The sequence below is a fragment of the Neomonachus schauinslandi genome, chromosome 4, assembly GCF_002201575.2.
Source record: "Neomonachus schauinslandi chromosome 4, ASM220157v2, whole genome shotgun sequence".
Classification (NCBI taxonomy): domain Eukaryota; kingdom Metazoa; phylum Chordata; class Mammalia; order Carnivora; family Phocidae; genus Neomonachus; species Neomonachus schauinslandi.
In genome coordinates, this window is record NC_058406.1 from 166376112 (window position 1) to 166400066 (window position 23955).

Consider the following 23955-nt stretch of genomic DNA (forward strand, 5'->3'; position numbering starts at 1 on the left):
CATTTCAGCTCAATTTTTTTAAAAATTTAGAGTCCCAAACAGGTTAAAATGAGAAAATAGTTAACCTGTATATTGCTGTAAATAGATGAAAATTACTTTTACCATGTGTTTCATGTGTTGGGTCTTAACTAGAATGACCTGTCTCTAACAGGACGGAACGAAATAACTTGAGTCTGGCACAAATGGAAATCACAACTATGTGCTTCTGTGCTCCCTGCTTTAGCCCAAGAAGCAACACCCTAGCTGATTCTTCAGATACACCCTAAAGTAATCTTGAGTGCCTTTTGGAAACAGTAAATTTTTAAGAGTTTTAAATGAGATAGCTCTACATGACAAGTGCTTTTGTAGACTGGTAGTTGGTCTATACTAAGTCCTTCATAGACAGGAGCTAGTCTCTCAGATTATAAACAATATATCCTCAAATAAGAGATGCAGATTCTCAGACTGATCCAGAAGCCCCTATCTATCTTGCCTGGTTCTGACTCAATAATATTATTATTATTAATACTGCTATTCAACTTCTCCTGTATATGGACAAAGTTTCTCTGGAAGGTTACACAAGAAACCGGAAACCAGCTTCCTCTGGGGAGAGGACCCTGGGTGGTTGAGGATGAGGGTAAAGAAGATGCTTACTTTTCACTGTATACCCTTTGGTGCCTTTGAAATTTATAGCATGCAAATACCACCTATTCAAAAATAGGTGAAATTTCATTTTAAGTTATATAGATTCCCACCTATACCAAGTGGCAGAAGCATAAGAAAACAAGCCTAACCATGTACATGGGCATCTTTAGACCCTCTAACTTATATTTGTCAAAACAGTTGTCCTGAGCAAGCCCAATGTTAGATGAGGAGTTAACTGCCCACACTGGGAGGCACTGCAGTTCCAAGCATAGGTAAAGGCATATGAAGCCAGGACAAGGACAAGAATTAGGACCGATAATTCAGTCTACCTCAGAAATCTGTAGTAGTATCTAAGGGTATTATATTTAGCCTATCACCAATTGGACATGCAAGGTTTTTACAGATGTTCACGACTAGTACATTCTTTGCATGGTAGATTGCTGGTTACTATTGCAAATTTAGTGCTTGGGTATTGACTAACCAAGCAGTCATAAAAATATTTTTAACCGAATGGTTTTTTGTTGTTTTAACTGTCACACTCAATGCCTTAGATCATTCAGGGTGCCACAAACTCAGCTCTTGGAGGGAATGTGGAAATCGCATCTTTTGGGCCTCGGTTCTATAGAGAGTATCTCCCCTGCAGAACGACGGTCAGTGCAGCTACATTCCGCCACAGGGCAGTAGCCCCACATTCTGGGTGTGTGCTTTCAGCCCTCAGAACATAGGCGGTTTACCCAGTTACTCACAAGTCTACTTGGGACCAATTAGGACTGTGTTGGGGGTTATTAAACACATAGACCCCACTAACCCTGAGCGTTCCAGCTTTTTCTTGAGGGATAGCATGCCAGTAAGCAGACTGAAGAGCCAGAAAGGCAATTCAGTTGAGATGTGTGGCCTTGGGCAAGTTAATCTCCGTTTTCTTGTCTGTAAAGGGATACGTGGCATTTTGATCTGTGTTAGAATTTCAGTTGCAAATGTTAGAAACCCAATTCAAAATGGCTTAAGCCAAAGGGGAGTTATTAGTTCCTGTAGTAAAAGAAAGGATGCTAGGGAAGAGAGCTCACAGGATCAAAGAAACTCTGCAGGAACTCAGGCTTCAGGAATTAGAACCCAGGATTCTCAGTGCCTCCTCTAATTTCTGCTGGCTCTCTGCTCCATTCTCTCCACTGCAGATAGGCTTTCTCCAAATAGTGGGAAAGATGGCTTTCCACCTTTCCATCTTTTCTGTACCCCAACCCCCAAGGCTGGGCCACTTCTCCCTCTCTAAATGGAGAACTCTAATGGACCCTGATTAGCACAGCTTGGAGCCTTATAACCAACCTTTGGACCAACTGTTGCATATGGGGTACTACGATTAGACTGAGGCAGGTTATGAGCCCATCTCTGCGGCCAGGAATTGGGTGTGAGAGTCATGGAAAAGTTATCGAGCAGGTAACAAATATTAGGGGAAAAAGGCACCAATCAGGTAAAACTGCAGGAAAAACAAACAACGGCAAAGAGTCCACTGATGCTCCCTCTTCCTTAGTTATACTACTACCTTAAATAATGAGTTATTAAACTCTCAAAAAAAACCCACAAAGAGTCTACAGAAAATCAAATGCATTATTCACTACCATGAGAAAACTGTTAAAATGTTTTCTGGAATTTGTGGACTTCTGTGTTGACATCTTTCTTTGCAGCTGTTTTAATTAATGACAGTGTGATCTTGTCAGGTCTTGGTTAGCCTAGCTTGGGTAAAAGCACAGGTAGCAAAGAGCTAAGAAAATAAGATAAAATGAAAACTCCAGCATCCTGGTAATAAAATTATCTTTAAAATGATTTAGAAACCTAAGGCCCTGATCATTCAAACAGTAGATCCCTTGGCACCATTAGGAGCCAAAATGTGTTAACTTGACATTTTGATGTAGTTCCAGTTTGAGTAATTCATTTTATTTCCTTAAATTCCCAAGGAAGTTTAAGCTAGATAGAGGAGTCTTTCAGCCTTAAACTAAAATGTGTGTTTGTCCGACAGCTCATAGAGTTTGTTATCCTGAGTCCAATGTAACTGAATGCCTTAAAATTTTTTCTATTTCTAGAAGACATTTGTGGACTAAGGGCTGATTTTTTTTTTTTAAGCATAAATTGAAAGGTATTCCAGATGCTTATATATTTTTTTGACACGGTAGCAGTCTTGAATTCTTTCACATCTTTTTAACTTAAAGAATTAGATTTATTTAAGACTTAAGTTTATATTTTCACATAGGCTTAAATTATGCACTAATGCATTTACATCAGTAAACGTATGCATTAATGATTCACACTTCATCAGTGCATCAATGCATTCATCAATGCATCAATTTTTTTTCAAAAATTCTTACTGTTGTTAATTTGTATCTGCATTCCAAAACTAAACTATTTAGACATTTACAAAGAAAATGTAAACTTGTATTTTCTCTGTACTTTAAGGTCTTATTCTTCTATGACACAGGAACATAAGACCACCGAGGGGCACGCTCCATGTTGGAACTACCACACCTGTTTGAACTTACTCAGATGTCTGTTTGTGGCAGCATCGCTTCTAGTTTAGTGCGGACAAGAATCACAGGGGTGCACTTTTTTAAAATGCAGATTTTTTGAATTACCACAAATGTACTGAATCGGAATGCCTAAGGTAAGGCCTAAAAATCTGCATATTAAACAAGCTTTCTAGGTGATCTACCACTGACACTGGAAAACTATTTTTCTATGCAGTTTAGTGATAGTCATTATGAGTATTTTTATATGAAAAACTGTTCAAAAATAGCTATATTAAGGTAAAACAAAATGTATTATGCCGCATTAAGACTTCTAGCCTTTTGAGTATTTAAAAATAATACTCTATTGTCAACAGTTCTCAACCTTGGCTGCACATTAGAATCAACTGGGGAACTGTTAAAATCCCCTGTGCCAAGGCCACACCCCAAAATTAAATCAGAATTCTGGGGTGAGATCCAGGCACCAATGTGTTTTAAAGCTTCCCAGGTGACCCCCATGTGTAGCCAAGGTAAGAACCAATAAGAATCAATATGTTGATTCATATGTGCTATATGTGGAAAGGATCTGGAGCAATTGATTTTCTAGTAATAAACATTTGGAGCAAAGAACTTCAAGAGGTCAAAGTCCTAAAACTCACCTATACTCAATGGTATTTTTGCAAGGATACGTAATTCTACACTCCTGGATGTCAGAAGCAAAGAACCCTCACTCTCATCATCCACAAGCATCCTGCCACTCGGAGAAAAACTAGAGGATGCCATCCAGTCAACAACTCTTATAGGCAAAGTGAAAGATGGGAACTGATGCATGGTCTTCCATCCTCATAGGTCATAATACTTCCAAGACATTAACGAGGTCGAGTGAAGACAAAAGGAAGGCAATATTTCTCTTTGTTCCCTATTCCATGCTGAAAATGGCCATATCTTCTTTTAGACTGATAAAAATAACCAACCTGGATTTGTAATTTACTCATCTAACAGTCATTTATTGATCACCTCCAGACTCCAGGCACCAGGGTAGGAACCGGGTATACCAAGATGGAAAGGACACTTCACTCAAAGTTATGGAATATAAGCTAGAAGAGAGCTATTCATATGTACAAACTCTAATAATCAGGGGACTTCCACACATTCACAAGATGGATGCTCACCAACCAACCCAAAGAACCAATGAACTCTGTGGAACTCTTATTCCACTGAGACTTGCATTTTCATAATGCCTGTAGAGCAAATTACAGAGCTCAAATTAGAGCTCTCCTTCCCATGGGATACCGCACAAAAATTGTATCTATGGGGTTAAAAAGTTCTACTGTTGTGTATGCCCAGAACTGTTTAACAGTCTAACTTAGGGTAAAAGATACAAGAAGGCAACACTATAAAAATGTTCAACTCCGGAAGATGAGAATGTAGCACAGATTTAATTGCAATAAGGTGAGGGAAATAGTTTTCAAAACAGCTTTCAGAGGGGGAAGAAAAGTCATTTGTGAAAGCTCAGTACTTAAAATCTACAGATGGCATAGCTAACAAATAAATCAATTAAAGAATGCAAAGTGTGAACAGAAACATAAATGTGAATTAAAACCATACAAACTTGAAGTTATGTATGAAGTAAGTATTTTAACCACTGGCACTAAAATTTTAAATGGAATTCTCTGATGAAACAGGAAACTGGTATAATTGCCTGAGTAAAGGGTGATTTGAGAATTACAGCTGGTGGGGAAAAAAATAAATGTGTTTCTGGGTTTTGAATAGACAGTAAAAGCATGACAGATGAACAGAAAGGGCTTGCCAAGGAACCAACAATAGTCCAGGTGAGAAATAACTAAGGCATAAAACAGTCGTAGCAGTAGACCTTGAATTAAGTAGTAGCAAGTTTCTTTTCTATGATGCTCAACTTGATGGATTCCTACATGTTTGTTCTTGCCAATCCATGCAAGGTTGTAGCAATACAGTCCGCTGGCCTGGAAAGGTCAGAAAGGGCACTTCCTGGAGCTACCAGCCTCTTTTCTGAGCATCTGATTTTTGGGGGGGGGGGGGGGGGGGGGCAGGGGGAGGACCTCTACAGAATTTTTGTACAAGTATTGAGTTATTTATTTACTTGTTTACAACACTCCCTGTAGGGGGGTATTTTCAGGGGAGGGGAAAAAGCGTGAAGAGGGAAGGGTCTTCTGCTCTCAGATGGTGGAGAATGGGATCACCTCGGCTCTTAGAGAATTCTCACCCTCTCCCATGACTGAGTCCTGAAGAGTGGGGGAAAGTGTGGGGCCTGGAGACAAACTGCCTGCATCCCACCTCTGCTGTTTACTAGCTGCTCCCTGGGGCAAACTGTTCAACTCACTCAGGACTTGGCTTTCTCCTCTGTAAAAGGGACAAAAAGTATATTCTCATATGGATTTTTTTTAAAGATTTATTTATTTGAGAGAGAAAGAGAGAAAGAGCAGGGGGAGAGGCAGAGGGAGAGGGAGAGAGAGTCTGAAGCAGACTCTGAGCTGAGCATGGAGCCTGGCGCAGGGCTCAATCGATCCCACGGACCCTGAGATCATGACCTGAGCCAAAACCAAGAGTCTGATGCTTAACCAACAGCACCACCCAAGCGCCCCATTCAGATTTTATTTTTAAACAGCTCTGAAAACAGGAAAGTTTATGTTTACAGGAGCTAAATACCATCTACAATGACCTCGCCTAACAAACAACTCAATAATTTTCAAGGATGAGATGAGAGGGGGGCTTATCACTGTTCAGCCCTGTGCCCCCACAGAGAACAGAAGGGGATCAGCAGATGTCACATATCAGTTATTTCCACTTGGACTTCAGTCCAAAGTAAAGATTTCTAAAAATAAATTCATCATTTCTTTCCCCATCTTCACAAGCCATCCTCCCTCTAACTGCCTTCAGCAAAGCAACACAAAACATTCCTCACATTCACAGTGGGATTTAAAAACTCAATTAGACGCATACCCATTGCCATTGTCTGTCCGCAAGGCCCTAACTCCTCACCCTACCCTGAGCTTTCCCGATCACATCTGTGTCATTCTATCACTCTTGCCCTGTCAGTCTCCAATTTCTGGCTCTCTTTTATCTTTCATTCCAAATGTGTTTTCTAAATGCTAACCTCCTCCAGAGGCACCAGGTAACTACAATGGCTACCATTCAGTATGCTCTGCACTTAGCCCTGCTAATCTCACATGTTGGCATATCCAACACTGGCTTAGCCTCTTCGGCAATCTGAATGCCCTGTCCTCTCTTCCCTCTGTCTGATGAAATCATTAAACATCCTTTGAGATTCATCTGCAAACCCCATCTTTCCATACTGATTTCTGACATCTCTGAGCTATGGGGGCTCATGGCCCGACCGTACTCTGCCTTCTGCTCGTATGTTCCATTTTCCTATGTGTGCCCTGTCTGCTTGGGGTCAGGATTAATTCTCCCTCTTCCCCCCACCCAGCACAATGCTATGACCGTCACAGATAATCAGTTCACAGAGGCTGAGTTTGCTGGAGTCAAAACCCACTGCAGTTCACAAGTTCCCACTGATGAGGAAATGATATTTTTACATTGCCTTACACAGTTCTTTTTTTTTTTTTTCATTCCACTTGATGCAAGAAATAATTCTTTTGAGGTCAAAATAATTTATACATTAATCTATATATATTAAGATAGGAAATCATTAAAACAATCATAGGGGCGCCTGGGTGGCTCAGTTGGTTAAGCGACTGCCTTCAGCTCAGGTCATGATCCTGGAGTCCCGGGATCGAGTTCCGCATCGGGCTCCCTGCTCGGCGGGGAGTCTGCTTCTCCCTCTGACCCTCCTCCCTCTCATGCTCTCTGTCTCTCATTCTCTCTGTCTCAAATAAATAAATAAAATCTTAAAAAAAAAAAACAATCATAGAAAATAGATACTATCATTCTCTTTTTATAGATCAGGAAGCTTAATACCTGCTTGAAAAGGGGTGAAGACTGAATGCAAAAAATGCATTTTTCCTCCGGGAAGATATCCCAGATAATCAACAAAGGTAAGAGACTTTGTGTGTCACACCCTGTACCGCATGGAATAACCCATGTTGCCCCAATAACTTCATGAAATAGGAACTATTATTGCTCCCACTGTAGAGACAGGGAGACATGAACCCAGACAGGGTAGCTCACTTGCCCTGGGGCCACTCAGCCAGAAGGGAGCTGCACTGGGTTCAAATCTCACTCAGTCTGGCTTCAGGTCCTCATTCCTGACCAGTAGGCTGACTTAGAGTGGGTCAAGACACAGCTGTGCTACATGATAATCACACTGCCCCTGGGAGACTTAGACTGTTCAGACCTCAAACTCCTCCTGGGAATCAGCTGAGCCCTTACCCAAGGGGAAAAAAAAATTAAGTGTGATAATATCTGTACATCTCTGAGCCTGGGTCTGGTTCATCCCAGCGCTTGGTAAGTAAGTACTCCACCACTACTCTCCCTTCCAGTGTGGCGGGTCGACCAGCACCACTTAAGAACTTTGGCTCCCTACAACATAAAAACGGCATCTCACTTGCCTTCTTAGGGTCTCTTCACACAGAGGGATTTAAAATCCTTTTTCTTATTTTCTCCTCCTGCAGTGTTTTAAAGGCCTCTTTGAACAAGGCAGGTCATGGAAAAGGAAAAAGAACATAATCTCTGAAAAAAAAAAAAGAGAGAACATCATCTTCCCTTATATTTTCTGCCCCCAGAATTCCTTTGTACTTTCTTTCATCTATTCTCCTTGTCTCTGGTTACATACTTGTTCAGAAGCCACCAGGCAAACTCAAGGCATTTCACCATAAGGGGATCCAAATGCATCTAGCAAATCAAAGCAATACTTCGGCTGAGCAGAGCGCTTCACTATGTGAGGCCTGTTAGGTAAAAATCCACCAAGCCCTGTGCTCCCAGAACTCGCAGCAGATCTGAGACACTCTCACAAGCCAGGTTTGGTTACAGGGCACAAAAGCTGGCTGAGACAGGGCTTGACTCTGCGCTAGGGGGTGGACTGCCCTCCTCAGCCGGGGCTGTGCTTTCTGTGAGAAGCTGCTCGTAACAGCAGCTCCTTGGAGGCGATGGAGAGCTGACCAGCGACGGGCTTGTAAGCCACACTCTTTCAAGTGAACGCAGCATGGTGAACCTTGGCAGGAAGGGGACAGTTCCTGGCATGAGAACAGTGCTGGCACATAGTAGGCGCCCAAGAATATTTGTTGAATTAAAGGGAATTCAGAAGGAGATTATAAAGAATTTATGAAAACAGTACATAACAGGTGTGGATTTCTATGCCTTGTGGTTTTTATCCACAGCTTCACCTTGTCCTTACAAGACACGATGACAATGAGGTAGTGATAATATCTGTACATCTCTGAGCCTGGATCTGGTTCATCCCAGCGCTCGGTAAGTAAGTACTCCACCACTACTCTCCCTTCCAGTGTGGCGGGTCGACCAGCACCACTTAAGAACTTTGGCTCCCTACAACATAAAAACGGCATCTCACTTGCCTTCTTAGGGTCTCTAAAACCCTCATTTTGCAAGTCACAAAGTGGACATGAAGAACTTGGCCTGGGGACATGGAGCTGGTAATTGACAGAAGATTCACACTCAGGTCATCACAGTGGAAGATGAATGCTCTGAAGAACCACATGCCACTCTTGAAGGAGTTCTTTTGCTTGACCAGGTATGTTCCAGAATGTTCTGGAAAGCATGTATTGAGTCTCTGACTCCAAGGGTTGGCACCACTTGTGACAGCTTACCTTTTAAGCAATATTTGGGTTCTGGATTTAGGGGGATGTCACAATCATATGACTTCTATCTGCATGGCAAATGTGGGTATGTGTAATGGGGCCCCCTTGCCCAACTCAGCACCAGCCTCTGCCGGACCACCTACCACAGCCACTTTTACCCAAGGGATGGATCTCTGAGTCTTGGCATAGAGCCTACCGCGGATAAGAGGAAAAAGCAGATAAGAGGGAAATACAAGAAGTTGTCGCTTTGACCCCTCTTGAAATTTTCCCAGTGAGGACGGGCCATTTTGTTGGGTATTTACCCTTCCTTGAGAAGGAAGACACAGGATTACCTTACTCAGACACATTAGGAGCAAAACTTCAGCTGCTCTCTTCCCCTTTGGAATTAGAAGAGACCAACACTTTCTGAATTCCATTTGAGGACAGAGAGAAGGCTGCAAGAGCCATTGTTGGCCTGACAATGGAGATGATTTTCATAGACAAGTTGATTGCTTTCTAAGAAGCAGAAAAATAAAGCCAATTTCAGCAACCACCCAAGAGTTGTGAGAGCAGCCACTTCTGAAGGGACAAAGAGAGGGGAAACAAAGGAGAAGCAGCTTTACCAGCAAGTGCACTTCCCCCATCTGGGAGGAAAATGGGTTTCACAATATTTTCATATTAGATCAATGAGCATTCTGTGCAAGGTTCTAGTAAAGCCTGCTGAAGCTTATAAAATCTTGAAAATGTTACCAGGAAAATCTGATATGAGGAGGCTTAAACCAGCCTGGACAGATGTAGAGGGAATTCTTAAATGCAGAGCTATTGTAAGTCAACAGACTGTTTTCTGAGCCTTTCAACTCTGCTGTGATAAACCTTCTTCCCCAGAGAAAGAGGAAGATAGTCTGCTCCCTAACAAAGCACTGAAAAAGACATTAGAAGAAAAAATATATATAAATGTAGGTTGTTTATAAAAATGAATAAATGCATATTTATACACAAGATATTTATAAATCAAGTAATAACATAAAACAATATGAAGCAAAAAGTCATCATACTATTCTTTCTATACATTAGAAGCTTCACCAAGTAGCTGTGGCAATATTCATATTCAGCCAAAAACAGGGCTTCCCACTCCCAGTTTTTTTCCACACTTAACTAAAACGTACTGAGTACCTACTTGGAGGCAGCATTATGTCAGGTGACCTCTGCAGACCCAATTCTTTAATTATCCCCAACTCTCAGGGTGCCTGGATAGCTCAGTCGTTAAGCATCTGCCTTTGGCTCAGGTCAGGATCCCAGGATCCTGGAATCGAGCCTGGCATTAGGCTCCCTGCTCAGTGGGAAGCCTGCTTCTCCCTCTCCCACTCCCCCAGCTTGTGTTCCCTCTCTCACTGTGTCTCTCTCTGTCAAATAAATAAATAAAATCTTTAAAATAATAATAATAATAATTATCCCCAAGTCTCCTAGGTGGTGTTAGCCTCACTTTTTAGATAAGAAAGTTTAGGTTCAGAGAGATGATAAAACTTGTCTATCACTCAGGTTGCTTTGAACAGCAAGTAACAGAATACCGAACAATGACTTCAACAAAAACACTCCGAGTTATCACCCAGAGCAAGGAGTCCAAAAGTCTGGGCCCCAGGGTTAGGTGAGGAGCTTAATGATGACATCAAGGACCCTATTATCTAACAAATAATCCAATTAAGAATGGGCAGAGGACCTGAACAGACATTTCTCCAAAGAACACATACAGATGGCCAACAGACACATGAAAAGATGCTCAACATCACTCATCATCAGGGAAATGCAAATCAAAACCACAATGAGATATCACCTCACACCTGTCAGAATGGCTAAAATCAACAACACAAGTAACGACAGGTGTTGGCAAGTATGTGGAGAAAGGGGAACCGTCTTGTACACTTGGTGGGAACGCAAACTGGTGCAGCCACTCTGGAAAACAGTATGGAGGTTCCTCAAAAAATTGAAAATAGAACTGCCCTACAATCCAGTAATCATGGTATTGGGTATTTACCCTAAGAATACAAAAATACTAATTTGAAGGGATACATGCACCCTGATGTTTATAGCAGCATTATTTACAATAGCCAAATTACAGAAGCAGCCCAAATGTCCAGCAACTGATGAATGGATAAAGAAGGTGTGGTGTATATATACGATGGAATATTACTCAGCCATAAAAAGAGAATGAAATCTTGCCATTTGCAACAACATGGATTGATCTAAGAGTATTATGCTAAGTGAAATAAGTCAGTCAGAGAAAGACAAATACCATATGGTTTCACTCATATGTGGAACTTAAGAAACAAAACAAATGAACAAAGTGAAAAAAAAAGAGACAAACCAAAAAATAGACTCTTAACTATGGAGAACAGACTAATGGTTACCAGAGGGGAGGTGGGGGGAAATGGGTAAAATAGGTGAAGGGGATTAAGAGCACACTTATTGTGACAAGCACTGTGTAATATATGGCATTGTTGAATCACTATATTGTTCACCTGCAACTAATATAACACTGTATGTTAACTATACTGGAATTAAAATAAAATAAAATAAATAAAATATAAAATAAATAAAATAAAAGTAAAACAAAACAAAAAAGAGGGCCCTGGCTCTATCCATTTTTCCGCCCCTCCATCCCTGCTGTGTTGCCTTCCAGTCTTTGGGCTTCCTGTCTCATGACTGCATGACGGTGCTGCCGTTGCAGCCATCACATGTTCACCCTGCCAACACCACATGAGAAACAGAGAGGGGCTGGGACAGGTCTTGTTGCAGCATCTCCTTCATCAGGAAAGAAGATTTTACTCAGAACTCTCTAACACGCTTCTCTTGAAATCTCATTTGGCAGAAATGGGTCATGTGCCACCTGTAGCCATAAGGGACACTGGGAAAGGGGATATATGGCATTTGAGACACTATCACTGAAAGCTGGGTTTGCCAGGAAGGAGGAGGAGAACAGCAATCTGGCCAACGCCAACAGCGTCGGGCACATTTTCAAAGATTTGAGGTTGACAGAGCTGCCTCCCATGTCAAAACGCATGTACCTTTTACCCCACAGCATGCTGAGAGTGAGGAAAGCCCTTCCTCGGGTAGTTGCAGCCTACAACTTCAATACCGCTGCCGTGTTCTTTAAGGAGCAGTAAAGGGATACCAGGAAGGCTGTTGGCAGCCGTGAAATAAAGACTCTTTCTTTAAAGCCTGGGAAATCTTAGTCCCTTTCCTGAGGGTCTCTTGAGTTTGAGGTCTCTAGGGAGCCAAGCGGACCTCCCCTTGGGCCACACAAAGTCATCCAGGCTTTGTCCAACCTGCCCTGGGGTCTGAGAAGGGCACCTCAGACCTGGCTTGACTCAGACTTCTCACTGGGTCAAGGGACTTGCCAGGCTTTTAAATGTCCTTCAGTGTTGTGCCCACTGCAATGAAAAATGTTTCTCCAACTCCATTCTGCTGTTGGGTTTATTGGTTTTCCCTGAGTGGTCCAGATGTGTTCTCATACGACACACATACACATTTCTTGTACATCATTAGTGGATTCTATCAGTTGCATATTGAAAATTATATGCAATAATTATGTTTTTTAAAGATTTTTTATTTATTTATTTGAGAGAGAGAGAGAGAGAGAGAATGAGAGAAAGAGTACGAGAGGGGGAGGGTCAAAGGGAGAAGCAGACTCCCTGCTGAACAGGGAGCCCGATGTGGGACTCGATCCTGGGACTCCAGGATCATGACCTGAGCCGAAGGCAGTCGCTTAACCAACTGAGCCACCCAGGCACCCTATATGCAATAATTATAAAATAGTATTGGAATTTTTTGCAGCACACTGACTAGTATGAACATGTAACTATATGAATAATGTGGATTTCACATTTTTATTTTCTTTTCATTTGCACAGTTATCAGGCCCCAAGAAACAAAGCATCGCGTATAGACTTTTTGTGTATATAAACACATGCGTACGCACATAACCTACACCTGGGTCCTCAAGGACGAAATAAAAGCAAAAAGAATGGGCATAATCCTTATTCCAAAAAGTTTAAAGGTAAGAAGAAGCAAAAAGGTCAAACATCCACAGAAAATGCAGAAACAAACTTGGGTTTAAGTTCTGGCTCTACCACCTACTCATATCTTGGCACTAGCCATGTTCTACCATCTCACTGTGCCCATTTCTCACTTGAGAATGGGGATGATAATACCCACTCTGCCTGACCGGTGGGGGACTTGGAGGAAAAGAAGATAAAACATCTAGCACAATGTTTAACACCCATAAACACTCAAAAACACTCTATTGTTCAGACAGCGGGAGGAGATATTTATTATTTTCAGTAACAAGACTGGTTCTCCTAGCCCCAAAAGTCAGTCCTAACCCTTCAAGGATGTTTTAGGAACCCTAAAGTGGTATATCTAAAAGAGGGATATGAGGCAGAACCCCCTACTTTCAGTGGATGTCCCTGGTCCTCCAAGGTCCTTTATGGCCTCTCTGGGCAATCAAGGTTATCATGTCGGTAATCATCTCTAATAAAGCAGATTTCAGTCAGCCTTTGTTAATGATCCCTATTTGCAGACACCCACCTAGGCAGGGGATTGCCCTTTATGCTGGTCTCTAGGCAAAAGGGGTCTTCCTTTCTATTCTAACTACTCCATTCCAGAAGAAGAACACTATGGAACTGGTTGGCCAAATACCAGGACAATTCTTCTAGTATTAGGAGCTCTCAGTGTCTATTTCCTCTGGTGCTACTTAGCACATGGCTTTCAACCTCTTGGAATGTAAGTTTTGAGGCTTTGATTAGTGTTTGAGGAAAGGGGGCAAAGTCAGTCAACTTGCTTGGTTCTCAAAGTGTGGTCCTTGGACCAGCATCAGTAGCCCTCCTAGGAGCTTGTGAGAAACACAGACTCTCTGACCACAACCCAGAGCCTACTCAACCAGAATCTATCTGCATTTTAACAAGACCCACAGGTGATTCATATGGACATTCTGAGAAGCCCAGCCCAGGTCTATAAACTGCACACAGCACTGGGATTTGGATTAACTTTCTACTTGGTTAAAACAACAACAACAACAGTATTGTTCCTTTATATAGCAATGCCATTGTTCCCTGCACTTAAATTTCACTCTGGGACTGATGCATTAGGGGCTGTTGTGGGGGCAGGAGCCAGCGGGCACAGGCTAGTGACAGCCGATTCTTCATGTCCCTTCCCATCTTCCCATTCAATGATGACACACTGGTGGCATGAAATTGGTCATGGTGAGAGTATGCGCACCACGGAACTAGGAAAACACTACGAACAGGAGCATTGCGCCCCAGAGAACTGGGTTACAGCACACCACCTACACCTCGTCTAAGTCAGAGGTGCTCTTTCATTGGCATAACACCATCATTCAAGCGTCTCAATCCTACTGGCATTTCCAAAACATTCTAAATCTTTTTGCAACAGATCAGGTGCATTTCTGTTTACTCTGTCCTCAGTAGACATGGAGAACAATCGGTTACCACCTCACATCATCTCATTCAGATGCTATAGCTCTACAATTTTAATATACATAAAAATGATCTGGGGTATCTGCTAAAAGTGCCTTTTCATGGCTTCACTCCCTGGATTGTTATTTAATAGATTTGTAACTACACCTGGGATTCTGCATCTGAAAAATGCACGGCAAGTCATTTGAACACAGGTGGTCTTTAGACAACACCTTGAAAACCATTCAGTTCTGGGGCACATCCCCAGGGAAGCGGCGTACTATACTCACCCAGGGATTCAGAGCAATCCCACTCCTTGCCACGGCTCACCACCACCCCCCCGCCCTGCAATGCCCAGTGTCTTCCTAGACAAATAAAACTCCATTAATCAAACACCCCCAATCTGAACTCAGTTGCAGATCACCACACTGCAAAGCTTATAGTAGCCACCTGTTCGGATAGTAATGCATGGTTAGGCAGGGTGTTTTCTGAACCCTTGGCCTGAGCAACAGAAAATCAAGCCCCCACTGGAAAGCTGCTGATATCCACCGATGTCAACTCCAACTGAAATCCGCAATGTATTCTCAGAGCCTTTGGTTTAGGTCTCCTAAGCACATCATTATTATTCTAATGGATTTGGGAAATTATATGTTCCCTAATAATAGCCGATGAAAGGAACACACAAACAGAAATAGGGAGAGGAGAAGTGACTTGCTGTGGGCCCTTTTAAGGAGTTGGTGACTAAGTAAGCTCAGCTGTTATTAGCTGATAGAATTAGATTTAGTCTACTGGGCCTCACTGAATAAAAATCAGGAAATTTTCCATTAAAATGTATATTCTGGGCTTCTAAGAAAGTCAGAAGGTCTGACAACACTGGGCCCCCGCTTCCATGTGGCAACGGGCCAGGCGGAGGTGTGGGAGCCAGCTTAGGAGGAGGCATGAATTTTCCGGTTCACATGACTCCCATCCCTTCTGCATTTGTTTCCCTGACTGGCCTTGTCCCTGTCAGTATCTGACTTTGCAACTTCTAAGTTCTTCTTCCCTTCCTGATGCTTCTTCACAAAGGGCCCACAGTGTAAAGTCCTCAGAAATGTTCCTTCTTGCTTTCTGTTGCAAAGTGGCCCAAGCCCATCTCATGCTTCACGATTATTAGATTTTTTTTTGGTATCAACAAATATCTAAAGTCAGAGGGAGGTGAAGTCAGTAACAAAACTCCTCAAACTTTAATGTGTGTATGAATCACCTGGGATCCTATTAAAATACCGAGTTTAATTCAGTAGGTCTGAGGTGGGCCTGATGCTGTATTTCTAGCAAACTCCCAGGTGATGATTGTGCTGCTGGTTGCATGCGCCACATTTTGAATAGCAAAGGTATAAGTTTCTGCCCCCAAGACTTTGTTCCCAGGTTCTACTGGAAACAGACCGCAAACCAATGTTGGCCACATGTAAGAGTTTATTAGCAAAAGAACGAGACAGTCATATAACCTGCTCTAGAAACTAGATGGGGTCCCAGATCTATGCCCTCTTAATTGTTTTGACCATACCTATATGCATCAACCAAAAGTGACAGTGTTCTGGAAAGAGGAGATTCAGTTAACCTCAGAGGATGAAATCAGACAATCCCAGAATCGATTGCTAGACGAAGGACAGTTTGAGAATCAAACTCCGGGCACTGCTGTGAAGGGTACAGAATGCCGGGTTCCCCAGATTGTTATGCTCTATGCAAGTGCAATTAGGGCTTCTATAATATGTATACTATTTCTAGAATCCATATATTTTGAATACCAGCAATTGCCATCGATGCAAACCCATCTATAACAACAGGCTAACATCTGAGTCTCTAGTGTCACTGAAGATAAAGTGGGCTGGATGCTTGCAGGAACCATCCGTGCAGCGAACCAACACCGTGATGTGTGTCCCAGTCAGGTGCAACTCGCAGCACCTATTTTTATGATACTGTCTTTGATAACACACATTAAATTACAGACTACATAGCACACGCTTAACAAGAAACAGGTGCTCCAAACTGATTTCTGCCCATAACCTGAAGCAGGAAGGATTAGTTCTGCACTTGAGAGAGATTGACGTGAAGGAGGCAGAAGGAAACGGCCCCTCTGGTGCAGAACCTTTCCACTGCTGCTTCCTACATAGGACCCAAGGGTTCCCTGACCCAAAGCCCTTGTATCCTGCGCACACTTGTTTTTTCCAATTAAGTTTTATCTGGGCCCTTTTTTCCCCACCACGTTTTCAGCACAATATAGTCTCATGTCACCTCATAAGAAACAGAAACAGAAAATAAGAGGAAAAAGCAATCTAGAGATGGTGGAACCAATGGGTTTCCAACCTCAGCCTTGAAGCCCTTTTTAAGACCTAACATCTCCCACAGCGCAATCCCACAGTTCGTGTAAGACAGTCATTCTACACAAGCCAGATGTAATTGTGTGCAAAGCTGAAACACAACATTTCCCCATGTTTCCCATCCCCTCACGCCTTTGTCCTCGAATGGCTTCCAAAGGACACCGTCAATAACACTAACCTGATCTGAAGTCACTCTTCTCTCACCTGTTCTGGAGATAAGGCAGCTGAGTCCTTGAAGGGATAAGCAATTTGCCCAAGTTCACATGGTGAGATGGGGCAGAACTCACTCTCTGTCGTGGGTCATGGAACACAGGCTTCAGACATGTGAGTCACACTCTTGTCCTCAGACCCATGAAACTCAGTGGGGCTCAGGCAAATAAACAAGGCAGGGTCCCAGCCTGGTTGTCCATCTCTCTACACCTCTCCCAGAAGAGTGTTCAAGCCTCTCACTCTGGGTGTTGGTCAGTTCGTCCTTTCTGGTTTTCAGATCCAACTCCCCAGTTCCAGATGACGACTTCTCTCCCTGGTGTCACCTGAAACCATAAGAAGGATTTTCTACACTCGTCAATGTTTTCCAGCACTTCAAAACATACTGCCAGCCAGACACACAGCAGCTTACTCATGGTGAAGATAGCAGCTCCCCAAAAGGGGGCATTTTCTGGCTTTCCGCATGTGAGTAAATGCTTTGTATCCACCTCAGTTGCAGCCCTTTAGTTGATACTGTATCAGCCTGTTCATCCCATTTCCCTAAAGGCTACCATGTTGTTCTTGGTCTCCACTTCTCACTGCATTTTATATCTTCCCAGCCTTTCTGGTGGCCTGGGAGCACCTCATACATACAAAAGAAGGACTTCCAGAAGCCCACATTCACGTTTCAGGGTTAACCAGAGTAGTGGTTATAACCAAGCATAAACTCCGCCCATCACAAGATGATAAAGCACTCTGGAAGATGATTCCATGTTTATGTTCTTTACACTGTGGTACATCCCCTTAAGGGCCTTCTGTGGCTCTTCTCGCTCTTCTCTTCCCACCTCCCTCCTCCCCCCTCCTCTTTGCAATGTCTCTGCTCCCTTGCCCCTGTCTCTATCCACCTCCCTTCTGGGCGAGGGATTATAAAAAAGTGTGCGCAACCTTTGTATCATCTCTAAAGTACTAACATTGACCATGCATACCTCCCACTCACCACCATGCCACATTATTTACCAAAATCAAGTGGGTCTACAGCCTATTCTTAGGATATAGTAATAACAATGACATAATGAGCACTAATGGTGATAATAAGAAAAAAGGAGGAAATGAGTAAGAAGAAAAAAATCTTTTTTTTGTTTAAAGATTTTATTTATTTATTTGAGAGAGAGAGAGAATGAGAGACAGAGAGCATGAGAGGGAGGAGGGTCAGAGGGAGAAGCAGACTCCCCGCCAAACAGGGAGCCCGATGCGGGACTCGATCCCGGGACTCCAGGATCATGACCTGAGCCGAAGGCAGTTGCTTAACCAACTAAGCCACCCAGGCACCCAAGAAGAAAAAATCTTAAGAGCAAGAAGAAAAAAAGAGAAGAAGGAATTAAAGAAAATAGAAAACTATAGCCAATAACCTTAATAATATGAATAAATAACACTGATTATGTAATTTTTGTATCAGGTACTACTGTGTGTGTGTGTGTGTGTGTATACAGATGTATTTATATTGAGCTTTTACAAGCACTCTATTTTTTCCCCTTTTATGAATGAGGAAATTGAGGTGCATCCAAGCCTAAGCAGCAAATAAAGAGCCAGGATTCAGGGGTGCCTGGGTGGCTCAGTCAGTTAAGTGTCTGCCTTCAGCTCAGATTATGATCCCGGGTCCTGGGATAGAGCCACGCATCGGGCTCCCTGCTGAGCAGGGAGCCTGCTTCTCCCTCTGACTCTCCCCCCGTCGTACTCTCTCTCTCAAACAAATAAAATCTTAAAAAAAAAGAGCCAGGATTCAGTGCCAAGATCCAGATATGGGCAGTCTGATTGCAGAGTCGAGGCTCTGCAGGCCCAGCACCTGTGAGTCACAACTCAGAATGATGACACAGATGTATCCATGCATTAGGATTATACCCACTGGTGGCGCAGAGATTCAAAGGTCCAAAGATGTCATAATACGTGGCGTTCCTCCACAAGGAGAACACCGGATGATGGGGAGTCTGAGATGTTAAAGACAAAGCTGTTTCTCATCAACAATCCAGAAGATATGTTTTTACGGCAGGTGGAGCGATGAGGAGGAAAAGGCTAAAGCCTGGTTTGTGAGACACTTGCATATGCTTTTAGGAGGCATGTGCTAATTTGTTTCCTTTGTAAAATCACTTCATAAGCTCTGCAGGTTGTTTCATCTCAACTGCTGTCTTATTGTTGCAGAATTTCAGTCACCTGCTAGTCACATATGGATTATCTGCTTTGTGGAACCATTTCTAGGACGTTTTTAACACTGGCTGGCGTGGCTTTCCTGAGCCAAATACTGGGCTCCTGCCTCCTTTTTCCATTGCCCAGCCATGGACACAAATTAATTTTTACATCCACTACTTCTAAGTGATTTTCTCAGACAGTAGCCAAACGAATTCCCGCTTATTCTGAATTCTCTGTGTCACAATTCCTCCTTCTCCATCCCCAAGCTGAGAAGGGCTGATGGACAGTTATGTCACTGCACTTTATTTTAAGATTTTATTTATTTATTTGACAGAGAGAGAGCACAAGCAGGGGGAGCAGCAGGGGGAGAGGGAGAAGCAGGCTTCCCGCGGAGCAAGGAGCCCGACTTGGGGCTCGATCCCAGGACCCTGGGATCATGACCTGAGCCAAAGGCAGACGCTTCACTGACTGAGCCACCCAGGCACCCCTCACTGCGCTTTAAAGGAGACTCCTAATGTACAGAAATAACTTTCATTTCAAATTTGAAGGAATGCAAAACACAACCTTGCCTGTGAGGTCCTCCTCCTCTTCACAGGCTCCTTTTCAGCACTGACAGACCCACCTTTGAGAACATTTAGGAGCCCAACATTCTGGCCTTCGTCTTGGATGAAATAATACTCTTAAAACATAAATGAGAAGAGAGACTTCTCACCTCAGAATACAAGCCAAGCTTCCCTGCCATCAAAATCCAACATGCTCTGCTTCCTGCCTGCTCTCATGTCCTACACTTTCCCTCTTGTTCTCACTGCTCCTACCACCCCAGCCCCCTTTCTACACCCTCAGGTGTCCGCCTCGGGGCTTTTGCACTTGCCCTTCTCTGCCTGGAATTCTCCCGCCCCAGACATCTGCCCGCTCACTGCTATCCCCCTCTGATCCAACATCATCCGTCAGAAAGCCCTTCCCTGCCAGCCCAGTTGAGAACATTTTCTCCTTCTTACCCTGCTTATTTTTTTCTTCACACCACATCACAGCATTTGGGGATAGAGTTCTTTACTTGTTTGTGGCCTATCTTGTCCATTCTAGAATGTAAGATCCATGAGCTTTGTCCGTATTAATAAAATAACCACAAAACATGACCGTACCCTCAGCACCTGCAACCCCCTTGGCGTGCAGAAGAACTTGTGGCATGAATGGAGGCTGACGTAGGAGGTGGGGGAGGGACACCTGCATTTGTGGGAAAGGCACCAAATCTCTAGAACCAAGTTCTCATAAGTTTCTGGGTCTACCCCTGTCCCTGGGATGTATATTGCTGACTTGCCCATGAGAGAGTCTTCTCCTTCGTCAGTGCCCAGTCCTGAGGCACTGCATCCTGATTCCCCTTCTACTGGACAGCGGCCACCTTCTCCCAGAGGGCTTGCTCCCACTCATCCTTGACAAAAGAAGACTTTTACCAAACAGGACACGGCTCTCCCATGCTCCGTGACTGCCTGGGGCCTCATAGCTACAGGCCCGGGGCCGGTTCTCACTTCCCACTTCCCAGCCCTCCTGGGCCGATCTCAATCTGCCTTCCCCCTGGGGCTCCCCGTGTGCACCAAACAGGAGACTTCCAGCAATTGAGGGGACCAGTCCAGGAGGAGTCCGAGAGGCTTGGCAACATATTTAGTGTCTCGTTCCAGGCACAATGCCAAGTTTATAACTCACTCTCTTAAGTTTGGAATCGAATGTGAGCACTTGAGTGGTCCTGAAACACAGACCTACAATCCTCTTCCCATCTCTCTCTCTCTCTCTCTCTCTGCCTCAGTTCTGCTTTGTACCGCAGTTGCCTACATTATAGTACATTTTGGGAGCAGGCTTTCGAGTCTGACAGCCCTGTGTTCAAATCCCAGTTCTGACAGTACTATTTGTATTCCTTGGAAACCGGACAACTCAGAATCCCTCTTAGGAGCTAACAGTTACTGGGCAGTTACCTCGGTTCTGTATCAAGCCTTACAGGTTTTAATTATTTTCTAATCCTTACCATTCTGAGGTTGGTACCACACTCAACCATGGTTCACATATATAAGAAAATCAAGGCTTAGAGACTTTAGGTAACTTACCTAACAAAAAATATCAAGGCAAGGGTTTGAACCACTTCGCTATATCGTCACCATCATCATCACCATCATGATAATTATCATTTGTGATGTGATGAGATCCTGGTCCACAAGTCCAGTCTACCCTGCTGGCCTCCTCAAATGCCCCTACCTTTGTCTAAAGGAGCCAGATCATGTCCCACTTGTGTAAGTGGCAAAAATAGCCAGAAGCTCTTAAGAGGGGGCCTCCCCTTCTATCAACTTCTTTTCAATAGGACACAGAGCGACATCATGGACAAAGGCTTTCTCAGGGACTCATACTTTCTCCGGGGCATGTCCTTAGAAAAGGCTGATCTAACCTCTTGATGCCTCAATATTCTCAACTATTAAAGAAGGCTCTGGATGAAAGTCTCAAAAATATTCATAAATGAATAACTGGATAATGTTTACTCTCCCACATCCAATGATTCTGTAATCAACATCCACCTTCTGATGGATTTGGGTTCCATAACCCCTCTGGGCTGTTTGCAGGGCTCTGTGGACCCACTTCTTCCAGCACAGAAGTCCTCATTCAGACCCATGACTCTTCACTTCGATCAGATAATAATATCTAGTAGTCCAGTCACCTAGCTGCCTCCTTAAGCAAACTGTACCTCTTACATCCTCGTCCATCTCTCAAATACTGATACGGTGACCATCATTATGAATGACGGCTCACACTGTTGAACTGCACATTGTTCTAATACCTTCCATTTAACTAAGAACTCCTTTAATCCTCACAACAACCCTGTGAGGTGGGTACTATTACTAATATCTAGCAGTCAAAGAAGGGATGCTCATCCCAAATCATTTAAACTCTTCTCCTGCAGAATTTTCTCAGCCACCTTCGGCTGCCAGCCTCAGCATCCGTGAGGGCCTTCGGAATCAGCAAGAGGAGCAGCGCTTGCCCAGGCTTCACAAGAAGAAAAGCACAGGGAGGCCTCTTCTTGGGTCCCTGCAAGAAGAGGCTGCCAAGCAGCTGCTTGGGGCTCACGTGTCCTTTCGGCGCCGACAGAGGCAGCAGCTGCTTCTCACCAGCCCGGCATAAATCTGGACGCTGCAGAACATTGCTGGCCTCCCTCCTGCGGCACAGGATCTTCTCTCCCTGAGGTGGTGCCCTCGAGACGGAAATGTCCTTCTGTTCTGGGATGTGAACACAAGACGCTGCTGCCTCCAGGTTCTTGTCCTTCTTTTCCCCAAACACCCCAAGGAAGCCAGATGCGTCTGGCCCCACCTCAGAGAGGACACCTTGATTTGTCATTAAGATGTGCTGCACGTACTGATGGTGGAGGTGGCGGCTTTCTGGAAGTCAACAAAGATGAGAAAATGCACCAAGAGGGAGCTGTGTGCTACTTTGCTCTTTAACCAGCTCTCTCATTTTATAACTTGGGGATGAATTTTTAGGCTTGGTGATAAAGATGGGGCTGTAGGTCACCATCCATTCAAAGAGCCCTGGGGACTTAGTCTCAGTGAGCTTTGCCTAATGAGGCTGTAAGATGACCCACCCTTTATGTTTACCCCCTCAAGACCTAGCCCATGTTGCTCTTTTCCTGCCAGTAAAGGCAACTCTCACCAGTTACATTAGTTTTGCAACAAGAAGGGTCAGAAATTTTTCAAAAGTGACATAAATTCACCTTTAACTTTGTTCAAAGGGATTGATTTTTCTTTCCTTAAAAGAAAAAAAAAATGCTTTCAGTGATTTGGAAGTTTCTATATCTCAGCAGTCTCCAATTCAAGCTGAGAGAGTTCATGCGTCTGTCTTTGCGTTCAACAGTCGTAAATATGCAGCCTGCCTAATAAAGCAGCGGGTCTGCTCCTCACAAGTAGTACAGACGTCAGACTTTGGGGAAGGAAGCCTTTTCCTCTTAACTCACTGCAGTGCCAGAGCTGCTGTGTCTTCTCTCTCTATCTAAAAACCAAGGAGCAGCTGTAACTCCTACCTCTTTAGATTTCCCCCTTCTTTTGATCTTCCCTAGACTCCTTGCTAGAGGTTGATATCTACTAATACTTCAATGTACCAGGGGAGGCTGATATTTAAAGAAATCCTCACAAACACATCAATAAACAAATTCTTTCCTGATGTCAGAAATCTATTCATAATTTATTTGCTTGGTTTGTTTGGTATTAGTTCAATAAATCTTTGACATTCATAGGGATATAACCAAAGAGCTTCAAGAATTTCCAAATGTGAAAAAGTCATTATAATATATTATTTGCCTCCTGTCCCAATAAAATTCAGCAAAGTATAGTTGAATACTGTAAGTGACATCTTCAGCTGCTTTTTTAAAAATACAGTATATCCTACTTTCCATTTTTTAATAGAACCAGTCAACTGCGTAGACCTATTCAGTACCTTTCTAAACATTTTATCAATGCTTTTCATTCTTTAATTAATTTTTATTTTTATCAAAGCAATACATAAGCATTGTTAAGAAGTCAAATAGTAGTAAAAGGTTTATAAAAGAAAATAGCAGTTCTGCTTCCCAGTAACAACCACTTTTAACTTTCAGTTGTTTCTTCCAGAATACACCTCCATAATTTCATATGTACTGATCCCATTTTTTCATGTATCAATTTGAGACACTCACTACTTATATCCTGGTAGATAAAGGTTAGATCTCCTCTTCCTCACAGATACTGACCCACACAGTCTCACCCACACACACATTGTCCTTTAAAGATATTTCTGTCCACATTTTTTTGGTAAAGTCATATTGTGTGTTTATGTTTTATGACTAAGCAAAGTTTCCTTTCTTGTAGAATCTTTATTTTTCCTGGAGTTTATAGTTGTCTTGCTTT